The sequence below is a fragment of the Mirounga angustirostris genome, unplaced genomic scaffold, assembly GCF_029215605.1.
Source record: "Mirounga angustirostris isolate CCGP_5_RB_7025 unplaced genomic scaffold, mMirAng1.0.hap1 SCAF_1, whole genome shotgun sequence".
Classification (NCBI taxonomy): domain Eukaryota; kingdom Metazoa; phylum Chordata; class Mammalia; order Carnivora; family Phocidae; genus Mirounga; species Mirounga angustirostris.
Genome location: NW_026991709.1, coordinates 105,132,409 through 105,156,943, shown reverse-complemented (window position 1 = coordinate 105,156,943; position 24,535 = coordinate 105,132,409). Strand labels below are relative to the sequence as shown.

General features: G+C 39.4%; 1 long non-coding RNA gene across 1 annotated transcript in view; it reads left to right on the top strand.

Moving 5' to 3' along the window:
- Nucleotides 1-24,535, top strand: part of LOC123841533 (uncharacterized) — a 137,376-nt gene extending 112,841 nt beyond the window's left edge. The window contains exons 9-13 of the long non-coding RNA XR_010409929.1: nt 10,883-11,048; nt 12,178-12,707; nt 12,801-13,053; nt 13,926-14,772; nt 23,363-24,535. This is a non-coding gene — a long non-coding RNA (uncharacterized LOC123841533). The remainder of the gene's footprint in view (nt 1-10,882; nt 11,049-12,177; nt 12,708-12,800; nt 13,054-13,925; nt 14,773-23,362) is intronic.

Sequence of the window (24,535 nt, the reverse complement as noted above, 5' to 3'; positions counted from 1 at the left end):
ATTATTAAAGTTGACAGGAAAAAGCAACAACAATTAAAAGCATAAATAAAAGTGGTCAATAGAGAGCTCTTCATTCTCAGTCCAGGCAACGCTACTGAGTGTCTAGTATATTCCGGACACTTTGGGGGTGACATTGACTGAGATGCTGTCTTTACCATTGAGAAGTTCCAGGTGCATTGGGCATAATACTGAGAGTACAAAAATAAAATGTGGGAACAGTCCAAACTGAATGAGATTTATTTTATTTTTAAAATAAATGTTTTATAAAATTTTATACATATTTTATTTAAAAATTTGGAACAGTAAGAAAGAAACTTTAAGAAAAGTTGCAAGTACAATACAGGACAGAAAACTCTGTTTTCCTGAATAATTTGAGAGGAAGTTGCTGACCTGATGTTTCATCATCCCTAAATACTTTAGTGTACATTTCCCTACAAACACATTATCCTACATAACCACAAAATAACCATCAAAATCAGGAAACAAATGCTAAGTCATTGCTAACTTTTAATCCTCAGGCCCCATGTAAGGTTTACCAATTGTCCTAATGATGTACCTTGGAGTAAAAGGCTCTGGTTCAGAATCCCATGTTGTATTTAACAGTCACATTAGTCTCTTTAGTCTTTTTTATTTTATTATTTTTTTAAGATTTTATTTATCTATTTGTCAGAGAGAGAGAGAGAGCACAAGCAAGGGGAGCAGCAGGCAGAGGGAGAAGCAGGCTCCCTGCTGAGCAGGGAGTCCAATGCGGGACTCAATCCCAGGACCCTGAGATCATGACCTGAGTCAAAGGTGGATGCTTAACCAACTGAGCCACCCGGGCATCCTGTGTCTCCTTCAGTCTTGACAAAGCCCTCGATCTTTCTTTGCCTTCCATAACATTGACACTTTTCAGAATCACAGGCTAATTATTTTATAAAATGTCCCTTAATTTTGTATGACGTTTCTTCATGATCACACTCAGATTATGCATCATTGGTAGGACTATCATGGTGTTCTCTTGCATCTTATCAGGTGATGTACAATTTAGATTTGTCTCATTACTGATGAATTTCACTTTGATCACCTGATGACATCTGCTGGGCTTTTGCACTGAAAGTCACTCTTACTCCTTTTGGCACTTTGAAACTATGTTTCTCATCAGACTTTCAATTCATTCATTATTTAAATCTGTTTGGATTCATGGTTTCCTATTTTATTCAATAGGTTATGGTTTTTTTTTTTTTATTTTGATGCTCAGATTATCCCTGGGCAGTGGGATATTTGGGCAGTGGCAGCTCCTCCAAGCTGGCTTCTGTATCCTTTTGTCACTTCCCCATCATTCTTTGCACATCTCTTTGCTTTCTGATATAATAAGATGTTATAGGCTCATCATATATTCTCCCCACTCCAGCTCTAGAATCCTTTGTGTCCCCAAGAAATCTAGGTTGCTGTTAGTGGAGAATCATATTTATAACCCAAGATCTGGTTGCTGGGTGTGTTCATTGCTATTAGAATTTGGCTATTTCCCAGGCCCTCTCAGTAGACAGAGCTAGCGTATGTATGTATGGATGGATGGATGTATGTTTGTATGTATGTGTACACATTTGAGCACATATGATACGTTAGAAATACATCCTTTAAGATTGTATTTCAGTTGGTAATTAGACTTACATGTTTGATAAAGTATATATACAAAGTATAAAGATGTGTATAGACACATTTGCATCTTTACATAAAGACAATTTGCATGCATTTGTAGGCTATTCTGTATCTCTATACCCATATATATATAGAAAATTATGAGTTCACACTGATATCCTTCAATTCCAATCCAACACCATGGGTTTCATTCTAGTTTTCTCCCTTCTCTGACAATGAGGAAGCTGACTCTTAGTATCCTTATTTAATTATTCCATCAATCTCCTCATCTGCTACCCAACTCTGCTGCCATACTCTTGCCCACAAGGGTGCTCACCTCACTCTATACTGGGCTGTCACCACCTCATGGACATCTGTTGACTCTGCTTGGGCTTCAGCACTCCGTGTTGGGCAGCCCTCATGCCCTGGATGCCTTCTTCACTCTGCTTGCACTGACAGCCTACACCAGGCTGCCCCTTTTCTATGGACACCCTCCTTACCCAGCTCTGACTCTGATACCCACATGGGGCTGCCATCCTGTGTGGTCAATCTCTTGTTTGATTTGAGTGCAGGTACACTGCTCTGGGCACTGTGGTTCTCCCCGCCAGGCGCAGATGCCTACTTGACTCTGCCCCACTTCATGGCTTCAGGACTGAGTTGTCATGCAAGGGAAAGGGGGCACGGCAAGGAGGAAAAGGAAAAGTAAGTTCTATTTTAAATTAGAAAATGTGAAGGAAATAAAACAATGAACACTATTTGTTTGTTTTCCTTGCCAAAAAAAGTGAGGTTTTCTCTAGGTCTTCTAAAAAAAACCTAAAAGATTAAAATGTTTTTAAGCTTTACATTTATTTTTTTTCTGGGGACTCATGTAATGCTGGATAATTAGACTCAGGTTCCTTATTTATATTCTTACTTGGGGCCAGAAGGGAAGTCTCTTTCAATATATAGCCTTTCCTTTTTTAATATGCCCAGAAGGATTGGAAAATGGTGGGAATTAACAATTATTGGTGAAGAGACTAGATTGTAAAGCTATTATAGTTTAAAATAAGGGTCAACATTGCTCCCTTTAATCCCTCCTGCAGTTTGCCCCAAAGGCATTTATCCTTGTCTTTATCTATTGAAATGCATTGTAAACCCTATTGATTTAATCCAGATGAAGTCTAACAGTTATTTCTGACTCCATTTTGCCATTCTATTGAGGTAATTACTACCAAGTGATCAGTGATTGAGTCTGAAAAAATTCGTTTAGTAATTATTAACTGAATAACCACTGAGTTAATAAAACTGTTCTAGGATATTAATTGAATAGATATAAATATCTACCTTCAAGAAATTATATCTGGAGTGAGATAATAAAGGAGGAACAATCCTTTCCACTTATTAAATAAAAAGACAATACGTGTCCATTAAATAAAATGTTTTTCTAAATATTTGGGAGCTAGGGGGCTTTAGGGGAAATAAATAACAATTTTATTTATGCAAATTCTTAATATGGCAAACATCTCAAATTAATTTTTTAAAAAGTTGAAAAATCCAATGCCTTGTCTGAGAATTTTAATATCCAGCTAATAAACTGGATTTCAAAAAAATGCATCTATATACCCAAGGTCTATTTTCTACATAAAAAGTAGTAACAAGGTCAAATTAAATTAAGTTGAATGTCCTCAAGCCAAAAGGCTTAAAAATGGCCACAAGCCCATTACTTTCTTTTTCTTTTAAAACTTAAGAAGCCAAGCAATTTCTTAAATAATAACATGGCAGAAAATACAGGCTTTCTGTCTCTGACTGGCTTAACCTTGCAATGTTTTAGGATTCTGGCTCAGGATTCTTACTAACCATAACATGGAAGAATTGCAGGGCTTTAATGCAAGACATGATTCTGGAATTGTTGTCTCATAAATTCACAGACCAAAAAAGAAGTGAGATGTTATACACTTGGTAATGCAATGAGAGGGTTTGGAGGGGTCCTCACAAGTAAGTGCTTCTACAGAATACACAGCATCCAGGAAGCTAAGATTTCTCTCTGAAAAGGAAAATGACTAAAATACCTACAATATGTTTAGTGATTCATCATCAAAATACCTTTCACTTTTCTTTATATGAATGTGTGTATTTAAAAACATTAAACAGCATCGGAATATAGTTTCAAGGATCCAACAATCCTTGAAGAGCATCAAATAATAGAATCAAAGGAAATAAAATGAATGAAACTATGCACAAGGATGAAAAGATCATGGTCTCTGGAAATAGTCAAGAAAAAAGATTACTACCCCCTGAATGAGACCCCCATTTGAGTTGTGGGGAGACAGAAAAGCAATAAAGTGATGAATGGATAGGAAGAGTTCTTTGCTAAGAGACGAGAATAACACTTTGGCTTGCAGAAGCAAACACCTCTGAGACTTCAAAGAAAATAATTTTCCTTCTTCCTCTTTCATTTCTTTTTGTTTAAATCATTAAGAACCCGATGACAGAGCTGTATCTGACAATGGCTTAGTGGACTTTGGAAGCCACTGCCTCATGCTCAGTATTGTAAGTCAGTCATTTGCAACATTCCTTGTGAGTCCCTGTTCCCCCACCACCCCCCCACCTCCCCTCCCCACCTCCTGAACCATGTCCAGGCAGACCCCATTCTGAAACTGTGTCTGAATTAAAAAATGCTTGCCTGAGGAAACTGAGTTCTTTTAAATTTATAGAGCTTAAGGATCTTAAACAGGGAATGTTTCCAAGCACAAAGCCAGACCGGGGTGGGGGTGGGGGTTGCCTGGGTGGCTCAGATGGTTGAGCATCTGCCTTCAGCTCAGGTCATGATCTCTGGGTCCTGGGGTTGAGTCTTGCGTCAGGCTCCCTGCTCAGCAGGGAGTCTGCTTCTCCCTCTCCCTCTGCCTCTCTCCCTGCTTATGTTCTATCTCTCTGTCTCAAACAAATAAATAAAATCTTAAAAAAAAAAAAAAAACAGATTAAGAAGGAAGAAAGGGTTGCCTTTGTGAGGGCCAACTTTTGTTCAGTTAACAAATATAAAACCACTGGGGCCCATTTGATAATACTTCAATATCAGTTTAGGAGACTGAGAAAGGGATAGATGGGGGTTCAGACCACTAATCATTCTGAACTCAGAATGAGATTTCAGATAGACTATATCACAGATAATATCAAATTCTCATACATATGAAACCCAAGTCATGTGTCTATGAAGTTTGTGGTTCCCAATGACAAGAAGTCATCCTATAAGCAGTAATAAGGATTATTGTTCTCAGCTCTGCACTCTCTCCTATAGTAACATGATATACCTATGTCATCTGCCATTGAAATTTGAAATGCTTCCCACAGATTATATTTTACACCTTATTAATGTTAGGCTTGGCTATGTGACTGCCTTTGGCCAACAGAATGTGGGAGAAGTGAATGGATAAAGAAGATGTGGTACACAAACACACACACACACAATGGAATATGACTCAGCCATCAAAAAGAATGAATTCTTGCTATTTGTTTAATGATGTGGATGGAACTAGAGGGTATTATGTTAAGTGAAATAAGTGAGTCAGAGAAAGACAAATACCATAGGATTTCACTCATATGTGGGATTTAAGAAACAAAATAGATGAACATAGGGGAAGGGAAGGAAAAATAAAACAGAGAGGGAGGCAAACCATAAGAGACCCTTAACTATAGGGAACAAATGGAGGGTTGCTGGAGGGGAGGTGGGTGGGGGGATGGGGTAATTGGGAGATGGGCATTAAGGAGGGCACTTGATGTAATCAGCACTGGATGTTGTACGCAACTGATGAATCACTGAATTCTACCTCTGAGACTAATAATAAACTATATGTTAATTAAATTAAATTTAAATAAAAAATAAAAAATAAAAAAAAGAATGTGGGAGGAGGTGACAATGTGCCAGTGCTGAGCCAAGGCTTTGAGAGGTATTGCATGCTTCTGCACCCACCTCTTGTATTCTTTCACTGCCATGAGAAAAATATACCATACCTGACGGCAGCCCCTTCAGGCTGAGAAAGAAGATCTGAGGAGCACATCTGAACCAACTAAAAGACCCCATTTCAATCTGCTCCCCCCCGCCCCCACTTCTGAGCTCAGCCACATTGCAGACCAATGTAGGGATATATAAAGGTTTGTTGCTAAGCCACTGACTAACAAATTACTTCATAAGCTTGTTTTCAAAATTTACTTCTTAGAGTACACTTATCTTGATGAGCAGTGAGTAATATATGGAATGATTGAATCACTTATATTGTATACCTGAAACAGATATAACACTGTATGGTAACTACACCGGAATTTAAAGAAATTTAAAAATTTACTTCTTAGTATAAATCTTAAAAATGAAATGATATAACAACGACATCATCAACCTTACATATTTCTAATGTTCTTTCAAAATAAATGGTCTCAAAGCCTCTAAATATAAACATATAATTGAGTCCTAGGTTAAGTTATGCTTAATATTGCTTAAACATTTCAGTTCACTTTCTTACTATGATGGATAAATAAACCATAACTGGACTCCCGAAGTCAAAGCTTGAAATCATTTTACATACAGAGAGAAGACTCTCATGAAGCCTTTATAAAGGGAAACACAAAACCCTGGGGCAACTCATTTCTCTTCCTTGGCCACACCTGCACCTGAGCAGCAGACTGTGGAGAGAGGGAACAGGTGGAGAACTTGTACTCTGCTGGCTGGCCTCGCTTAGTATTTACTGTTACCACAGTCAGATAGTCGTACCTCACTGGGATGGTAAGTTATCTTTTCTTCCATCCAGGTTCAGGTCTCCTCTAAGACCTCTAACATCTTCTCCCCAGCCTTGTTCTCAGCTGATGATGTTGTTTCTTAGCTTACTGAACAAATAGAGGCAGTCAGGAGAGATCCAACTTCTCTTCCGACTTCCAACTCTACTTACTTCTATGTCTATATCATCTTCCCTCTTGTCCTATCATTCCAGTAGTCTCTGTGCCTGTGTGGACAACTTTTCCACTGTGTACAGAGTCACTGTCCTGCCTCCTTGACAACTTTGCCTCTGCAATCATGCCCTCTCCTTTCTGCACTATCAATTTTCACCTCCTCAACAGATCATTCCCATCAGCATACAAATGTGTGATCTCTAATGTTAAAAAACCTTCTATCCAAGTTCTCCTCCGTTAGAGTTCTCCATTGTAAAACTTCTTTACAACAGTTGCCTATAGTTGCTGTCTTCACTTCCTCACCTCCCCATTCTCCCTAAAACTCTCTCCAATCTGGCTTTCCTCCCCTCTGCTTCCATGAAAATATTCTCATCAGGGTCACTGGACCTCATCAGGTCACTTGTCCCCTGCTGACCACTCCTTTCTTCTTGAAATACTCTCTTCACTGGGTTCCAGTTCACTGCTCTCTCCCAGCTTCTTCTCATTTTACTGGACACTTCCCCATCTCTGCTGGTTCCATCTGATCTCCTGGACCTCTAAACGTTGGAGGACCCTAGGGACAGTGCCCTTGATTCTCTTTATCTGTCATACTCTTTCTAGACAATCTTAAACAGCCCCATGGTCATCTGTTTGCAGATTATTCCCAAATTTATATATTTTCTAAACTATGAACTCCATACACTTAGCTGCCTACAAGCCATCTCCACTGTATATCTAATAAGCATCTCAAGTCAGACATGTCCAAAACCAAACTTTTAACTTCCATAATCTGCTTCTTCCCCAGCCCTCCTCATCCCAGCAGTAGTATTTCTATTCAATCAGTAGCTTGGGCCAAAAATCTTAGTGTCACCTCTAGTACTTTTCTTTCCTTCACTCCCCATATCCAACCAGCAAAGCCTATTGGCTCTACCTTCAAATTATCTGAAGTTGGATTACTGCTCAGCATTTCCCATGCTCTCTGGGTTCCTTCTGGGTTAGCTAATGGGTGGCCCCAGCAGGATGGCAATGAGTGGGAAGAGAGAAAGGCCAGTGTATTTCTTCCCCACTCCCCACTTTGCTTCAGGCCTGTATCTCTAGCATAGCTGTATCCCCCCAACTCCAGAGGCCCCTCCTCCATGCCCCAGTTACCCTAGGCTCTCCTGTGACTCTGTTCCTTCTTTTCCTCTGGGGATAGTGTCATCTTCCCTCTTTTGCCTTGTATTCCTCTTCATGCCTCTGTACACAGTCCCTTTGTCAGTCAAAGGCTCTATTTGAATCATCTGAGGGTGAAGTTCTTCTTCCTGCTGGCATGCTGATCAACACACTACCCTGTCTAAAATACCATTCCTCTCCACTTTTTATCCCTTAAACTATTTTTTTTCATAATACATACTATTAACTGAAAGTTATTATTATTACTATTATTTTGCTTTTTATTTTCTGCCCCCTCCTCTAAAAACTACACTTTTCAATGGCTCTCCTTTTTACTTTCACTTTTATATCCCTAACCCCTAGAAGAAGGCCTGGTATAGAGTTTCATATAAACATGTTTCTAGGGAAGATGTTCTTGACATATTATTTTTTTTTTAAAGTAAATTGAAGGAGACTATTTTGGTATGGTTCTTTTAAAAAAAAGTCTACCTATTCAGATATAATAATTGAGTAGTAAAAAGAAGACCTGGAGGCACATACACAAAAGTATTAATAGGGGATACTTCCTGAGGAATGGAAGATGGGATTTGGTTTTCTGCTTTGTATATATCTGTATAGGTTGAATCTGTAGAAGAAGCAAGCCTATATGGAGTTTTTGGGCAAATCAGAAAAAGTAATCTACATACCGTAAGGTAAACACAGCCCCACTGGCACCAGGAGAGTGGATTTTATCCCTTACTTGTCACCATTTTGAAAACACAATTGTACAACTTTACTTGTTGGCTTGGAGAATAAATATTATTTTTAAAGATCAGAATAATGTTGATTTATATATACTTTCCCCTCAATTTCTTTTCTAGCCCATCTTTTACATTTTTTTGGAAAAATTCTTGACATTACAGAACCAAAGCAAAATATATTAATAGTCCCTTATCACCTTTTTATGACAAAACAGAAAAAATCATACTCATGGGCAAGAGCTAAAATAAATGACAAAAAGGTTATAAAACTAAGCAGGAAAGTTGGGGCGCCTGGGTGGCTCAGTTGGTTAAGCAACTGCCTTTGGCTCCGGTCACAATCCCAGGTCCTAGGATCGAGCCCCACATCTGGCTCCCTGCTCAGTGGGGAGCCTGTTTCTCCCTCTCCCTCTACCCACTACTCTGCCTGCTTGTGCTCTCTCTGTGTCAAATAAATAAATAAAAATTCTTAAAAAAAAAAAAAAACTAAGCAGGAAAATAAATGTTAGTTAACATCTGAACATAAAAAGCTATTACAATAATTTAATTAAAATATCACAAGTTGGTAATAATGTAGAAACTTAAAATTTATAAACTACTTAAAATCTGGAATTGCTGACTCTTCAGAAATTCTACAGATAGATTTTGAGTGGTAATCAGCAGAAGGGGTTCTGGGTGTCCCCTATGAGTCAGGTTAATGTTGACAACAGATTTATGTATGTATGTATGTATTTAATTTTTTAAAAGATTTATTCATTTTTTTTGAGAGAGAGAGAGAGCACACATGTGCCCCCCCCCCCAACATGTGAGTGGGGAGAGGAGCAAAGGAAGAGAATCTCTAAGCAGACTCTGCTGAGCATGGAGCCCCACACAGGGCTCGATCCTAGGACTCTGAGATCATGACCTGAGCCGAAACCAAGAGTCAGAAGCTTAACCAACTGAGCCACCCAGGAACCCCTGCTGGCAGCAGACTTAATTTGAAACTGTTCCTCAGGTATTTGACAGATCTCACTGAATTTTGATAATCTGACTCCTGATTATGCAGCCAACTAAATATTTTGGAAAAGTGAGTTCATGGGAACTCAAATGCAGGAGCATCCAATTAGACCCAATAGCTTTTTATCCCTGGTGAGCTGAATCAGGTTCCACAGTTCTGGTACAGTCACATAACACAGGGAAATAAGACTTTTGCATTTCCATTTGGTGCAGCTTGGTCACCCCTCCAGGTCAGGGTTGAGGCACATGGATGGTGCCTCACTAATGGTGTGGGGAAAGTTTTCATTGTTACCTGGACTACCTCTGTCCTGACACCTGCAAAGATGACCAGAGCTTGGGTTGATACCGGATAGTCATGCCTGCCAGGGAGACTGGAGAAAGTCTCCAACAAGACCACAGAATATCTGGTCCACAAGATCAGTGATGGATGGTGTCATGGGAGCAGTAGTGATGGCCTACTCACTTGAGTTGTCTCCAACCTGCCCTGCCACCAGGTCCTGAGTTTTGTACACTCTCATATTTCCTCCATCTCTTGTCCACCTTTCCCAAAGAGAGAGCCACACTGGTTAGAAGAGATAAATATTTTGGAAAAAGTGATTCATAGAAACTCATACGCAGAAGCACCCAGTTGGGCCTTAGGCTGAACTGATCAGAGTGGGTGATGTACTCTTTTAGGTTTTCAATGATAACAGCAAACATTTTATGAATGGTCATTGGTGGGAGTAAATGTCAAAACTATGAGCTCACGGTGACTGAGAGGAAAAGGGGAGCAGTTGGGAAGGAAAATTTAGGACTCTAGAAATGGATCCATGGGACGGTGGAGCAATAAGGGCAGGGAGAAATCCCCTGTCAGAGGGCAGAAAGGAGAGGAAGAGAATGGGGAAGGAAGAAGTGAAAAAGATAGAGCGGAAGCCAGCAAGTGGAAGGAGGTGTGAGATGCAACAACTTTAGCTATTGTTTTTACTGTTCTAGGCCAGTCCTGAATACTTGAAGACAATATTTATCTCAGTTCAGTAGGAACATTTTCTTCTCACTCCAACTCAATTTAAATTGTGGGCTCTTTGAGAGCAGGGACCACTTAAAATAGGAAAAGATTGCTTAGGTATATTTTGACCCAGTGGTTCTCAAAGTGAGGTCCCTAGACTAGCAGCATCAGCATTTCCTGGAAACTTGCTAGAAATGCAAAATTTCTGGTCCCAACCCAGACTTCCTGAATCAGAGACTCTGGGGATGAGGCCTAGTGATCTCTGACTGGACAAACTCTGCAGTGATTCAGACACAAGCTACAGCTGGAGAGCAGCTGTATTGAACTCTGATTCATTGACTAGCCCACTGTTCTCATTCTTAATGCATCAGTCCTCTGGTTCTTCTTCCCTTCCTGGACAAGTGGGAGGATATCTCTTCTTCATTTCCTTGACATTGGGCATAAGATTTGCTTTGATTAATGAAATGTGAATGGAGATGCTGCATGTCTCTTCCAGGTGTAAGTATGTAAGAACCAGCATATGATTTTCCATGCTGTTGTTTCTGGCCACGGTGATTGTGGAAGGATATTTTGATATGGACATCCATTGAATTCAAGTATGCAGGAATCCCAGGACACCATATGGAAGGCACTTTCACTGAAGGTCACCTGTCCAGCTTTGTGTGAGTGATAAACATACTGTATGTGAAGCCACTGACAGTTTGGGATTATTTGTTACCACAGCATCAAGTGGCCTATCCTGATTAATATGCTTACTCATTATAAATACTGTGTAATTATAGTGCTTGTATAGTTTCAGGCACTTTGACAATAAGTATTAGTTAAATGAATTGAATGAAGAATGAATTTAACATTCAATCAACAAATGCCTATAATTGTGGGAGGACATGAGCTATATTAGCTCAGTTCAGCAAACATTTATTGACTGGGACTGTGATTTACATGGGGGATACAAAGATGAATCAGACATACCTTCTAACCTGGAGGATTTTAGTTGGAAGGCAAAATTAGAAAGGTTGATTCTTGTTGCATGTGGAGGACTTTGAATTAAAGACTAAAGAATTGTATTTCATCTTGTAGACAATGTTGGGGGGCAAGAGTGTCAGTGGATTTTGAATAGGACAATTTAATAGGACAATTATTAAATTGTCATTTCAGGAAAATTAATCTGTTGATGGTGGAAGAAGACCATTTGAAAGGCTATTTCAGTAATCGAAGTGTGAGAAGATTAGGACCCAGGCCAGAATGCTGGTCACTGGAAAGAGAAGGCATAACCAGAAATGAGATTAGAAAATAAAACAGGATATTGTGTATGTGAAGGGCAGGGAGTTGTGGAAGAGGAATGATTTAAAAATGACTCTGAGATCCCACACCTGTGATGCTCCTGGGGTAGTTTAGAGGAGGTAGAAGATAAGATCCTTTTGTTAATGAGTTGAATTTGAGGGAGGACAGCTCATTCAGGGAGGAATGTGCTTAAGGGCAGTCTGTGAAAGGGGGACTGGATGGACCTTGGCAGAGAAGTCATGCCTGAACTAGAAGGTTATAGTGTAGTGGTCATACTGGAAACAATGAGGAGATGGGGTATCTAAGGGAGAGCTTGTAGAGAGAGGGCAGCACAAAGCTTTGGGAGAAATCCACATTTAGGGACAGAGAAATGAAGAGGAGTCAGCAAGGAGACTAGGGAGTTGTCAGAAAGATGGGGTGAGTAGTAGAGGTAATCTTTATTGAGTGCTTACTGTATACTGAGAATTTTACATGTATTTTCTTATTTAATCCTCATACCTTACCTAGGAGGAAGAGTTACTTAATTTTACAGATGAACAAACTGAGACAGAGAAATTTAAGAATTTCCCCCAATGGTTAAAGAGCTACAAAATGGTGACGCCAGGTCTCCCTGACAACAAAATCTATGTTCTTAACCATTGCAAAAACTCACGTGATCTGTTTTACACCGATCCATGCATGGTAGCTTGTTATTGAGGAAGGGCTGGCCAGATAGTAAAGAGTTCAAGAGGAATGATGTTTGAGAAAAGTCCATTGATTTGATGAACAAATTTGTGAGCAGAATGGGGGACAGGAGCTTTGCAGCAGGAGCTAAAGGCCCGAGTGCATGGCACCGACAAGAATGGACTTGGCAGGACAGCCGATCAAGAAATGTTTGGTGAAAGGAACAAGAGAGAGGAGTAGATCCCAGAGGGATCGCAGGACTACATTCACAGGTGTATTTATTTCCAAGACAGAGAGACCACTTACAGACCAAACTGAAGGATTCGGTAGAGCCAAAGAATGAAGGTGTCACAAAGAGGATGCCAATGGAGTTGGTAAGTTTTTGAGGAGGATGGAAAGACTGGATCTAAAGTCTGGGATCTGAAGGCCTAACTCTATTTTTTTTTTTTTTTTTTTTTTTTTTTAAGATTTTATTTATTTATTTGAGAGAGAGAGTGAGAGAGAGAAAGAGCACAAGAGGGGGGAGCAGGAGAGGGAGAAGCAGACTCCCTGCTGAGCAGGGAGCCCGATGCGGGACTCGATCCCGGGACTCCAGGATCATGACCTGAGCCGAAGGCAGTCGCTTAACCAACTGAGCCACCCAGGCGCCCTGAAGGCCTAACTCTAAAAGGGAGAAGGACAACCGCTTATTTCCAGACCAGAAGGAGAAGCTGAGTTAAGGTATTATTCAATGTATTTGAATCTACTGAAGTTTTCTTTATTACGCTGATACCAAATAAAGTCAATTCTAAATTAGATTAGCTCAGAATTAAATTTTCTAGTTATTAAAATATCTGACAGTTTGTGAGAATGTGAGGACTATTCCTTATAAAATTGGATTTATAAAACAAAATTATAAAAGTTCTCCAAGTTATGCTCTCGAGTCCTTAGTACTTTTTTTCAGGAAACAACTATTCCTTCACCTGCTGAGCCTGGTTTCACTTCCAATGCCTGCTTTACATTCTGACTTTAAAAAAAATACTGTTTAATAAATACATCTTATGCAGCTGTTTTTAAAAAATTCTTTATTAAAAACATCTTTGCATCTTAAGTTTATTTGTTTTGCCAACTTTAAGACAATATACAGGTTTGAATTGTTTGTTTGAATTGTTTTGTAATAACTCACTGGTTTCTTATATAAATTCCAAGGCATGTCTAGGAGTCTGTCATTGCAATCTAAATCATTTTTTTTTCCAAGCAAATAATCAGAAGGGCTTTAGGATTAATTACACGCTTAAACGTTTAGTAACACTCCCAAAAAACTCAATGAAGTGAAATGTCTAGAAATCGTCCCCTAGGTAGTTCTAACTAAAGCCAGCCTTGAGGAATGTCCTTGGCTTTGTCGGGATTTAAGGAGCATAAAGATTGCTGGGAAATTCTTAGAAGTTTTAAAAAAGAACAGGAACATTATGCTATAAAACCTAGGAAAGGAACTCAATATTCTTGTCAGAAGCAAGTTTTCTTATATGGAAAAAGAAATGTAATTCAATTTGCATGACTTTCTGCCGACTCTGCTGTACTTTGTTGCTTCTGTTTGTTTATTTGCTTGGAAGGTTTTGGCTGTTGGGGCCTTGGACTAAGTAAGGCCTGAAGAACTGTGAGCTCCACTGCCCTTGACTTGCCTAGAGGTGTAAGGAAATTGTATCTTTTTATATTTGTGAATCCTGGGACAAAGGGGATTACAGCACTTGTTTTTTAGAAAATGTTTGAGAGTTTTTATATAAAAAGCTGAACAATACAGTGGTCCCCCTCATCTGCCTGGGAAACATTCTAAGACCCCCAGTGGATGCCTGAAACCATAGATAACACTGATATATATGTAGATATGGTATTTATATATACTATGTTTTTTTCCTATGCACACATACCCAGGATAAAGCTTAATTTATAAATTAGGCACAGTAAGAGATGAACGACAATAACTAGTAATAAAATAGGACAATTATGACAACGTACTGTAATAAAAGTTAGGTGGATGTGGTCTCTCTCTCAAAATACCGTATTGTTCTGTACTCACCCCTCTTCTTGTGATGCTGAGAGCCGACGAAATGCCCACGCGGCGAGATGAATGAGGTGAAGGACCGAGGCAGCGTGCTGTAACCTTAGAGGACACGTCAGGAGGAGGATTATCTGCTGCCAGACCTCAGAAAGCGACGCTGGAGAAGCGGCGACTGCTGTTCTTTAAACTTCAGAGAGCAGCTGGAGAGAATTGGAGTGGGGCTGGGGGCAGCTCGAGGAGCTGAACTTCTGGGGGGCTCTGCGCGGCTCCGCCTGCAGCTCGGCATTCACGGCTGCCTCCACCTGAGGTTTCCGAAGCACTACTTTTTCTCTAGGGGCTCGGACCGTTCCTCCTCCAATCCCTTTGCTGACTCCCCTTCCTTGACCCAGCCCTGAATGCAGGTATTCTCCAAAGTTCTACCTCTACTCTCTTCTCTTCTTGTGTTCCCCATGGAGCAGTCTTTTTTGCTCAGGAGGTTCCGACTGTATTTTCCATATGTCACTCAGACATCTGTACCCGGGCACCTCATAGATACCTCGAACTCAACACCTCCAAAATTTAGCGTGTCTTCCAGCCCTCAACCAAAATGCCTTCCTTCCCGGCTCCTTATGTTGTTTAACCAGATCAACTTTTCCTAGGCTATGAAATTAGAAATGCTTTCACCTCCTTTGCCGCCCATCTCCACTCGACAACCAGGTTCTATTAATGCTATCTCAAATGACTTCATTTCCTCCCCTTCCCACATCTGATAAGTAGCCATCTTGTGTCTAAACCATCTCTAAGTTGTTTCCAACCCTCTCAACCTTCTCCATTCTAACTTCTATTGACCTCGTTCTGACTTCATGACCTATTGCCTCAACCAGCTTATTAGCTTCCTTGCCTCCTTCCCTCTTCATTCCACCCTGCATTTGGCTCCCAGAGTTGTTTTGCAAAAAACACAAATGTAATAATAACGATCATTTGCTGATAAAACAATGCTCCTGCAGCAGTCTGGCCACAGGCTTCTTTCTTTCTTTCTTTTAAGGATTTTATTTATTTATTTGAGAGAGTGAGAGAGAGAGAGAGAGAGAGTACATGAGGGGCAGAGGGAGAGAAAGAGGGAGAAGCAGACTCCCCTACTGAGCAGGGAGATCCACATGGGGCTCAATCCTAGGACCCTGGGATCCTGACCTGAGCCAAAGGCAGACGCTTAACTGACTGAGCCATCAGGTGTCCCCATACAGGCTTATTTCTAACTATACTCCTCCTCTTCTCACATTGTAATTCAGATGTGCCATATTTTGCTCATCAAGCACATCATAAACTTCCATGGCTCCGCGCTTGTTTCCGCTCCTAGAATGACTTTCCTGCCTTTTCTGCTTGTTCAGATTATACCAATCCCTCAAGCTCCAGCTCCATGATAGACCTAATAAAATATGTGTAGAACATAGTAGGACTCTAATAAATATTTTTAGGGCTGAATTAAGTGAAGAAGAGAACACAAAAACTTCATGGTACAAATAAAAGATGGGGGACCATTTCATTAGCTGAGAAATAGAACTGATTTAACTTTGATGTAATCAAGTTTACTGTCCGTGACCCCTCCCCTCCCCCCAGGCTCCTGCGATGGTGTAGCCTGCTTTGAGCAATCCCTTCCCTAGATCCCTCCTTAAAGAGAATTTCCTTTTTGTTTTATTTTTTTTAACTAAAAACAATACTGCAATGAACATATTCTGTGAACTTTTTCAAGTGTATCTGTAGTGTAAGTTTCTAGCACTGAAATTTCTGAGTAAAAAGGAAGGGGAATTAAATTGCTTGATACGTGTTGACATAGCAACTATTCTTATACCAAAGGTGTATGAAGATGTCTGGTGTCCATGACCTTAGCAAAAGTATTATCAAGCCTAGGTTTTTGCCAATTTCATAGATTAAAAAGTGTTATTTTGGCTCACTAGAATTAAGGATTTTTCTGCATGGCTTGCAGAAGGAAATATCAATGACCTAGAAGTAAGACCCTGATGATTTGTCTAGACACACAAAAGAAGGCAGGAGGTATTTCTGAAAGAACTGCTGGTGCCTCCTTCCCTCTTCATTCCACCTGCATTTGGCATCAAATTCATAGTAAGCAGATTATTTTTAAATATGAGTTCATTCATAATATGCTTTTTGAAAATGTAGTGTAACCCCATTTTGTCAAGAACTGTGAGAAATTCTCTTTAATTCAAAGATCTGTAAATCTTTACTCAGTTTTTACGATCATTTGTGTTTGTAAGCTTGCTTAGAGTGTTACAGTTGTGAAAATTAGCAATAAGAACTTCTGAGTTCTCCATTTCCTCTTAAGTGTCATCATGCACACACGGAATACTCATTTGTGCCTACAAATAATAAAATGATCACTGTTGGGAAAAACTGTTATTTTGGTTTACGTTTCCTTACTCGTTAATGAGGTGGAGCATCTTCTCATCCATGCGTTAGCCATTTATATCTTTTTCTGCCTTCCTTGTTCATGCCTTTTGTTTAATGCTTTGTTGGGTTGGTCATCTTTTTCTTAACTGGTTATACCTGTTCTTTGTAAGTTTAAGAAATTAGCCCTACAATACAGATTGTAAATAGTATTCCATGTTTACCAATTGTCTTTTGATTTTGTTCATTATTCTTTTTTATTGTAGAGAAATGTAAAAAATCTTTGTAGTCAAATTTATCAATCTTCTTTATACTTCTAACTTTTGTGTCATTCTTAGAAAAGTCTTCCCCATTCTAATATTACAGATAAATATACCCAGTTTTCAAGTGTTATCATAGTTTTGTGTGGGTTTTTTCCTTGTTGTTGTTGTTGTTGTTGTTGGTTTGCAGAGTTTAAATCTTTGATCTTCATGAAATTTACTTTGGTATAAAGAGCAAGATGGAGATTTTCCTTAATTATTTTCCAAATGGTTCCTAGTTGTGCTAATTCCACTTACTGAATAATCTTTTCCTCACTGGTCTGAAGTGTAGTTTTTATATTAAATTCTGATGTATGGTTAGGTGTATGTCCGAACTCTGTACAGTTTAGAGACAATATGTAGCTCCCTAAACACCAGTTCAGGAGATCCGGCATCAGATCATTGTTACTCTGGATCTGGATCTTTTAACAGGTATAAATACCACAGTCACAAAAATCAGGTGGGCAAAGATGTACCTTTATTTCTCTGTAACTGAATCTAGTTTAGCCCTTGAGCGCCATGTCCATCCTGTGGCAGAACACTGGATTCAGCCAATTCAAGGTATCTCTGTCTCCTGTAAGTGATCTAAACTCTCAGTGTTGGGGTGAAAACAGCTTCTCTTTCATCCTGGCTCTGCTGAAGGGAGTGAATTTTCTGACAGCCATCTTCTTCGTCTGTCTTCTGCTGGCATCTCCAAGATATAACTCACTTTGCCTGGTCCTTATCGTTGTGCACTGGCAGCTGCTTATGATCCTGCCATGGGCCTTTGTTTGCTCTGTGTCTCTGCGCTACTGCCTGCGAAGTGAGGCAGAAGTTTCTTGTGCTTCAGGTCCTCCTAAAAACCCATCTGGGATTTCTCTTAGAGGTCCTGACTCTAGCGCCATGGATTTGAACCTGGGATGTGTAGGATATGGAGGCCCCCTTCTCAGGAATTCATATCAATTACTCATATCTTGTTCTCTTTCCCCAAACATCTTCTTACCTCCAACCTGTGAGATTTTCTGCTGGTCTTGGGGGCGGGGACAATGGCTGCAGTGGGAGGAGGAAAATGGCTTATTCATCACCCTGCAATCTCTCCAACTCTGTTGTTTATAGTACGAACTTTGACTATAGTATAAACTTTTTGTTCAGGCTGTTGGATCCTGATATTCAAAGCCACACTTTTGGAACCAAAACAATCTTTTGTCTCTCAAAAGTCCAATTCATACAAGTAAAAATATTTTGGCTTTTAATAAGATCATTTCTGTTACGAATTTTAAGAGCCTATTTTGGAACTCACGGACAAGAATTTGATTCTTTGTTCTTGCTGAATCATAGAGAGTAATGGGCAGAAAGAAGCCCTGGGGAAGGATGCTCAGGAGGAGTCTTTGTTAATATCACGGAAAGTTACCTGCAACACCGAATCCTTGATCTGGCATCTAGACTGCTGTCTCCATCCTTGTGATCACTCCACTGGTTAAGGGATCTATTTCAGTTAATTGCCTTCTGGTCCTCCCAGTTCCTTTCCTCTGCTCTTGCTTAGTCCCTACTGTTTTCTGAACTGGGGTTCTGCCAGGCTTTCCTTACCACCAACCCTTCCAGGGAGCAAAGTCTCAGAATCTACTCTCTTTGGCTGGGCCATCATTTTGATTGCAGAGCTGTCTACCTTTCAAATGTTTGCCTACTCTCCGTTCTGGGAGCCTCCTGATAAAGTTCTTCATCTGCCTCTTGTTGCAGCTGCTGGATTTCCCCAGATTATCTCCCTAAATCATCTAGCACCTCTGCCTGTCAGGAGGGCACAGTGTTCTAATGTAGTAGGAAGGCATGTGGGATGGGTGGGTGGGGGCAGGAAGTAGTATGTGAGGAGGACACCAAGGAGAATTACTGCAAGAAACTCTGCATGGGCAGAGGTGGATCACTAAGAACAAAGCATGATAATGTTACCCACTTGAGCCCGGGGTAGTGTGTGATTTCTTACAGACTATTGCTCTGATGTAGTCTGTGGTTAGTGACTCTTTTCATTACTCTGTTTCCTCCCATTTCATCTCCTATGCCTGAATATTCTTCAGGTCTAACCCAGTATTGAGTTGTCATAGGGATCTTCCTTCCTATCAGTAAGTAGCCGCTGTCACAGGTTTTGTTGTTTTTGTTTTTGTGCCCTGAATGGCTTGATCTTATTCTCTAGACCTGTGTAAATAAGACTTTTAAAGACCATTCTTCTCTGACCACTTGTTTTTATGCTTGTTCTCTTATTTGCCATTTCATAAAAGGCCTTTAACACAGAAGTTTTGATTTTGAAACAATAATTAGGAAAGAAAACATGTCATGTGGGGGTGGGAGATTATAGGGAAATGGCACAGTCTTCTTCCTCAGACCAATGCATGTTGCTAAATGGTCAAGTTCAACAGGGCACACTTTCTCCAAAATAATAATATTCTCTTTCCCAAATTTTGTCTCATGAGATCTACTAGGAAAATTCTGTCTTTTTTTGGTAAGTCTAGATTTAATCTTTTCTCCTTTTTCTTTTTGGCTCAGCTGCTTCTTTGACTCAAAACAAAACAAACATGGAGTATATTCTTTAAGTGAGTGTGTTCTTACATTGAAAGAACATGGAACTTGCTTGAGAACTGGGATCACTTCAAATGGCTCCATATTTTGATGTTCCCAATTAAACTTCCTGGAATGTTCCCAAAGGATGCTTTCCATATTTATCAACTTTTTCAGTAATCCAGGAACCCTTAGAATCTGATAAAGTAAAGGAATTATGCAGGAGCTTCTCAGATATGAGGAAGATGTATGTCTTTTATCGGGATAGTATGCCTTTCCTAATCACAAAGCAGTTGGTTTCTGACTTGCAGAAATAATGGTGGTCATTACTCATTGATGACTTTGGTGGGAGGAAACAGCAGCTTCAGGACTTCTGTTTCTGTCATTATAACATACTAGGTACCCTGAAGAACCTCTCAATACAAAACACCTAGAAATGATGGATCAAATGTAACAGATAATCTTTAAAATATCAAGCTCTCCAACAATACACTATGTTAACTAACTTAAATTTAAATAAAAACAATTATCAAGCTCCCAAGAAAACGGGAGAAACTTCCAGACACCAAAAGTGGTGAGGTGGTGCTAATTCTAGCCCCAACCCTGCTTTGGGAACATTTGGTGATCTTGGCAATCAAGAGGTTTGGATTTCTGACATGTGGGGACAAAAGGCAAGGCCTTGAACCATGTTGGGGAAGTAGAAGTGAGGCTCTACATAATTGCTAGGACTCCCAAAGACCTATGCCACCAGAAAAAAGATGTCTAGGCAAAGTGAAATAACAAGAAAACTTGTTTGCTTCATCTGGGCTCTAGGTAAAAAAAAAAAAAAAAAATTCAGATGTGCCTATATATGGTTTTGAGATTTGAATTTATACACCCCGAGTGGTCAGAAATCCTGAGTTAAGATACTAAAATGAAGTGTGTTCTTACATTGAAAGAACATGGAACTTGTTTGTTAGCTCCTCTGCCAACTGGTAGAACTTGAAAGTGAAAAAAATTTCTTCTGGCAGCCATACATGTTAACCAAGGGTTCCCTGCCCTGTTCTCCACCAAAACTCCACCATAAGGCTATTCTGGTCACCTCTCACCCTGAGGAAGCCCCATGAAGACTGGAGTGTAGTGATCCCATGTTGTGGATAGAGAGGAAGGGGAGAAGGAGTGCACATGGGCTTCTCATCCCCAAGCTCAAATCTAGGGGCACCTCCATCCTTAAAAAGGCCAGATCCCAGACTTCCCTTCTCTCAACAAAGAAATCTCTCAGGTCCTCAGGGAATCTAGGTTAGGGCAGAGTCCCAGTGTTCAGAATGGGGGTCAGCTACTATGATGGGTACTAGCACTGTCAAAGTGACAGTCTGGTCTCCCCACTGTCCCCCTTTCCCTGCCTACCAGGGACAAAGCTTCCAGGATGGAGGGAACCTCTAGGAAATCCTGCCTGTTGCTTAGCTTGAGAACTTCCTGTGGCAGGTTCCAAGCCTCACTTTGCATCTCCAGTTCCAGAATGGGGTGGAAAAACAGTAAATTAAAAAAAAATGTAGATAGATAGACAGATATGTATACACACACACACACACACACATATACATGATCAAAATAACAGCATAAATCCCACAGATAAACTTCACCAACATGAACTTATGTTCCATGAGGAAATAACCTACTAAGACTGAAAGTTAATAGAAACAGTAACAATGTGATGAGAGCTCACCCCAAATCAGAAAATGAAAATATTGAGTACAGATATTTTATTTTAAATAATTAAGGCAGTGAAATATGGACTAAACAGTAAGAGAAAAGAATAAGATACTACTTAAAAATACCTAGAATATTTAAGAAATAAATGAAAGAGAAATCCTGGAAATGATAATATAAACATTGAAACGAAAACTTGGTATATGCGATAAGCAGCCAGGAGATAAATCTAAAGAGCTTCTGTATAACAGTACAAAGAGGTGGGAAAAAAAAGAAAAATCAAAACATATGGAAGATAACATTTGTAGGTCAAACATATATTTAGAAGGTGTTTCATTCCATTCCTCAGTGTTTTACCCAAAAGGTATGAAAACATGTTACAAAAAAACCCAAACTAAACCAAAACAAAAGTGTACAAGAATGTTCATGGCATCTTTACTTGCAATAGCCCAAGACTAGGAACAACTCAAATGTGTATCTGCTGGATAATGGATGAACAAAGTTTGGTGTATTTATACAACAGAACTGTATTCAGCAGTAACAAGGAATGACTACTGATACACATAACCACATGGATGAATTTCAGAACATACTGAGAGAAAGAAGCCAGACGCAAAGGAACATGTGCAGATATGATCCTATTTATTTGAAGTTATAGAAAAGACTAAGCTAATCTATAGTGGTTGCTTCTGCAGAGAAGCATGAAGAAATTTCTGGAATGAGAGTAATATTCTATATCTTGTGCTGGGTGTTGATAACATGGGCTTATACAATTGTCAAAGCTCATGAACTCAACACTTACAATATGTACATTTTATTGCATGTAATTTATATCTCAATAAAAAAAATTAAAAACTTGAAGGTGAAAAAAGGAGAGAAACCAGCTAGGATACATGCCTGGAAAATGTGAATTTTTTTTTCAAAAATTAATGTGAAAAGACAATTCAATAGAGGAATGTGCAAAAAAATAATAAGCAGGATTTTGAAAGAAGAGAAAATCTGTAGAGACAATAAATACACAGAAAACGCAAATTCTCCAATAATTGGAGAAATACAAACTAAAACAACACTTTGACTCCCATTAGGTATAAAAAAGATTTAAGCCTGAGCCAATTTCAAAATGCTGGTAAGGATGTAAACAATGGGCATTCTCATATAGTGCAAGTAGGAATTTAGATGCAATCATTATGAAAGATAATTTGGAAATATTGAGCAAAGATAAATTACAACCCAGCAATTCCACTCTTGGGTATATCCTACATCAGTTCTTAAGCATTCTGGTCCCAGGACCCTTAGACCTTTAAAAATTATTAAGGATGCTGAAGAGATTTCATTTATATGAGTTATATCTATCAATATTTACTATACTAGAAAATAAAATCAAGAAATTAAAAATACATTGTCATTTAAAAAACAAAACAAGCCTATTACATGTTAATAGGGATAACATATTTTTATAAAATAATTATATTTTCCCCAAACAAAAATTTTAGTGAGAAAAGTGGCATTATTTTACATTTCTGCAAATACCTTTATGGCTAGCTTAAGAGAAGACAACTAGAGTCTGTTTCTGCTTTCAATCTATTATAGTGTATTGTTTTGATTTAAGTATGTGAAGAAAATAGACTCACACAGATATGGAATCAAAGAAGGGAGTAGTATCTCAATAGCCTTTTTTATTTTTCTTTGATACTATACCCCAAACTCAACAAGTGGTAGTTTCTTTTCTTTTCTTTTTTTTAATTTATTTATTTCAGAGAGAGAAAGATGGAGATAGGGATGGGGGGGCGGGCGTGAGTGTTCAGGAAGGGGCAGAGGGAGAGGGAGAAGCAGACTCCCTGCTGAGCAGGGAGCCTGAAGTGGGGCCTGATCCCAGGATGCTGAGATCATGACCTGAGCCAAAATCAAGAGTTGGAGGCTTAGCCGATTGAGCCACCCAGGAAACCTAACAAGTAGTAGTTTCTTAAAGTTAGTTGAACTGGAATTTGAAATCATGTCAATGAACTTTTCATACTCTGTTAAATTAAAATCCGTGATCTATCTTGCACTTTGAATGGATCTTTGTACTCATGCATCATTTTGTAACATTTTGCAGTGGAAACAAATGGTATTGGGAAAATTGGACAGCCACATGCAGAAGAATGAAACTGGACCATTTCCTTACATCATACACAAAAATAGACTCAAAATGGATGAAAGACCTAAATGTGAGACAGGAATCCATCAAACCCTTGAGGAGAACACAGGCAGCAACCTCTTCGACCTCAGCTGCAGCAACTTCTTCCTAGACACATCACCAAAGGCAAGGGAAACAAGGGCAAAAATGAACTATTGGGACTTCCCCAAGATAAAAAGCTTTTGCACAGCAAAGGAAACAGTCAACAAAACCAAAAGACAACTGACAGAATGGGAGAAGATATTTGCAAATGACATATCAGATAAAGGGCTAGTATCCAAAATCTATAAAGAATTTATCAAATTCAATACCCAAAGAACAAATAATCCAGTCAAGAAATGGGCAGAAGACACGAACAGATATTTCTGCAAAGAAGACATCCAAATGGCCAACAGACACATGAAAAGGTACTCAACACCACTTGGCATCAGAGAAATCCAAATCAAAACCTCAATGAGATACCACCTCACACCAGTCAGAATGGCTAAAATTAACAAGTCAGGAAACAACAGAGGTAGGTGAGGATGCGGAGAAAGGGGAACCCTCCTACACTTTTGGTGGGAATGCAAGCTGGTGCGGCCATTCTGGAAAACAGTATGGAGGTTCCTCAAAAAGTTGAAAATAGAGCTACCCTATGACCCAGCAATTGCACTACTGGGTATTTATCCCAAAGATACAAATGTAGTAATCTGAAGGGGCACTTGCACCCCATTGTTTATAGCAGCAATGTCCACAATAGCCAAACTATGGAAAGAGCCCAGTTGTCCATTGACAGATGAATAGATAAAGAAGATGTGATACACACACACACACACACACACACACACACTGGAATATTATGTAGCCATCAAAAAATGAAATCTTACCATTTGCAACAACATGGATGGAACTAGAGGGTATTATGCTAAGCAAAATAAGTCAGTCAGGGAAAGACAATTATCATATGATCTCACTGATATGTGGAATTTGAGAAACAAGGCAGAGGATCATAGAGGAAGAGAGGAAAAAATGAAACAAGAAGAAACCAGAGAGGGAGACAAACCATAAAAGACTCAATCTCAGGAAACAAACTGAGGGTTGCTGGAGTGGAGG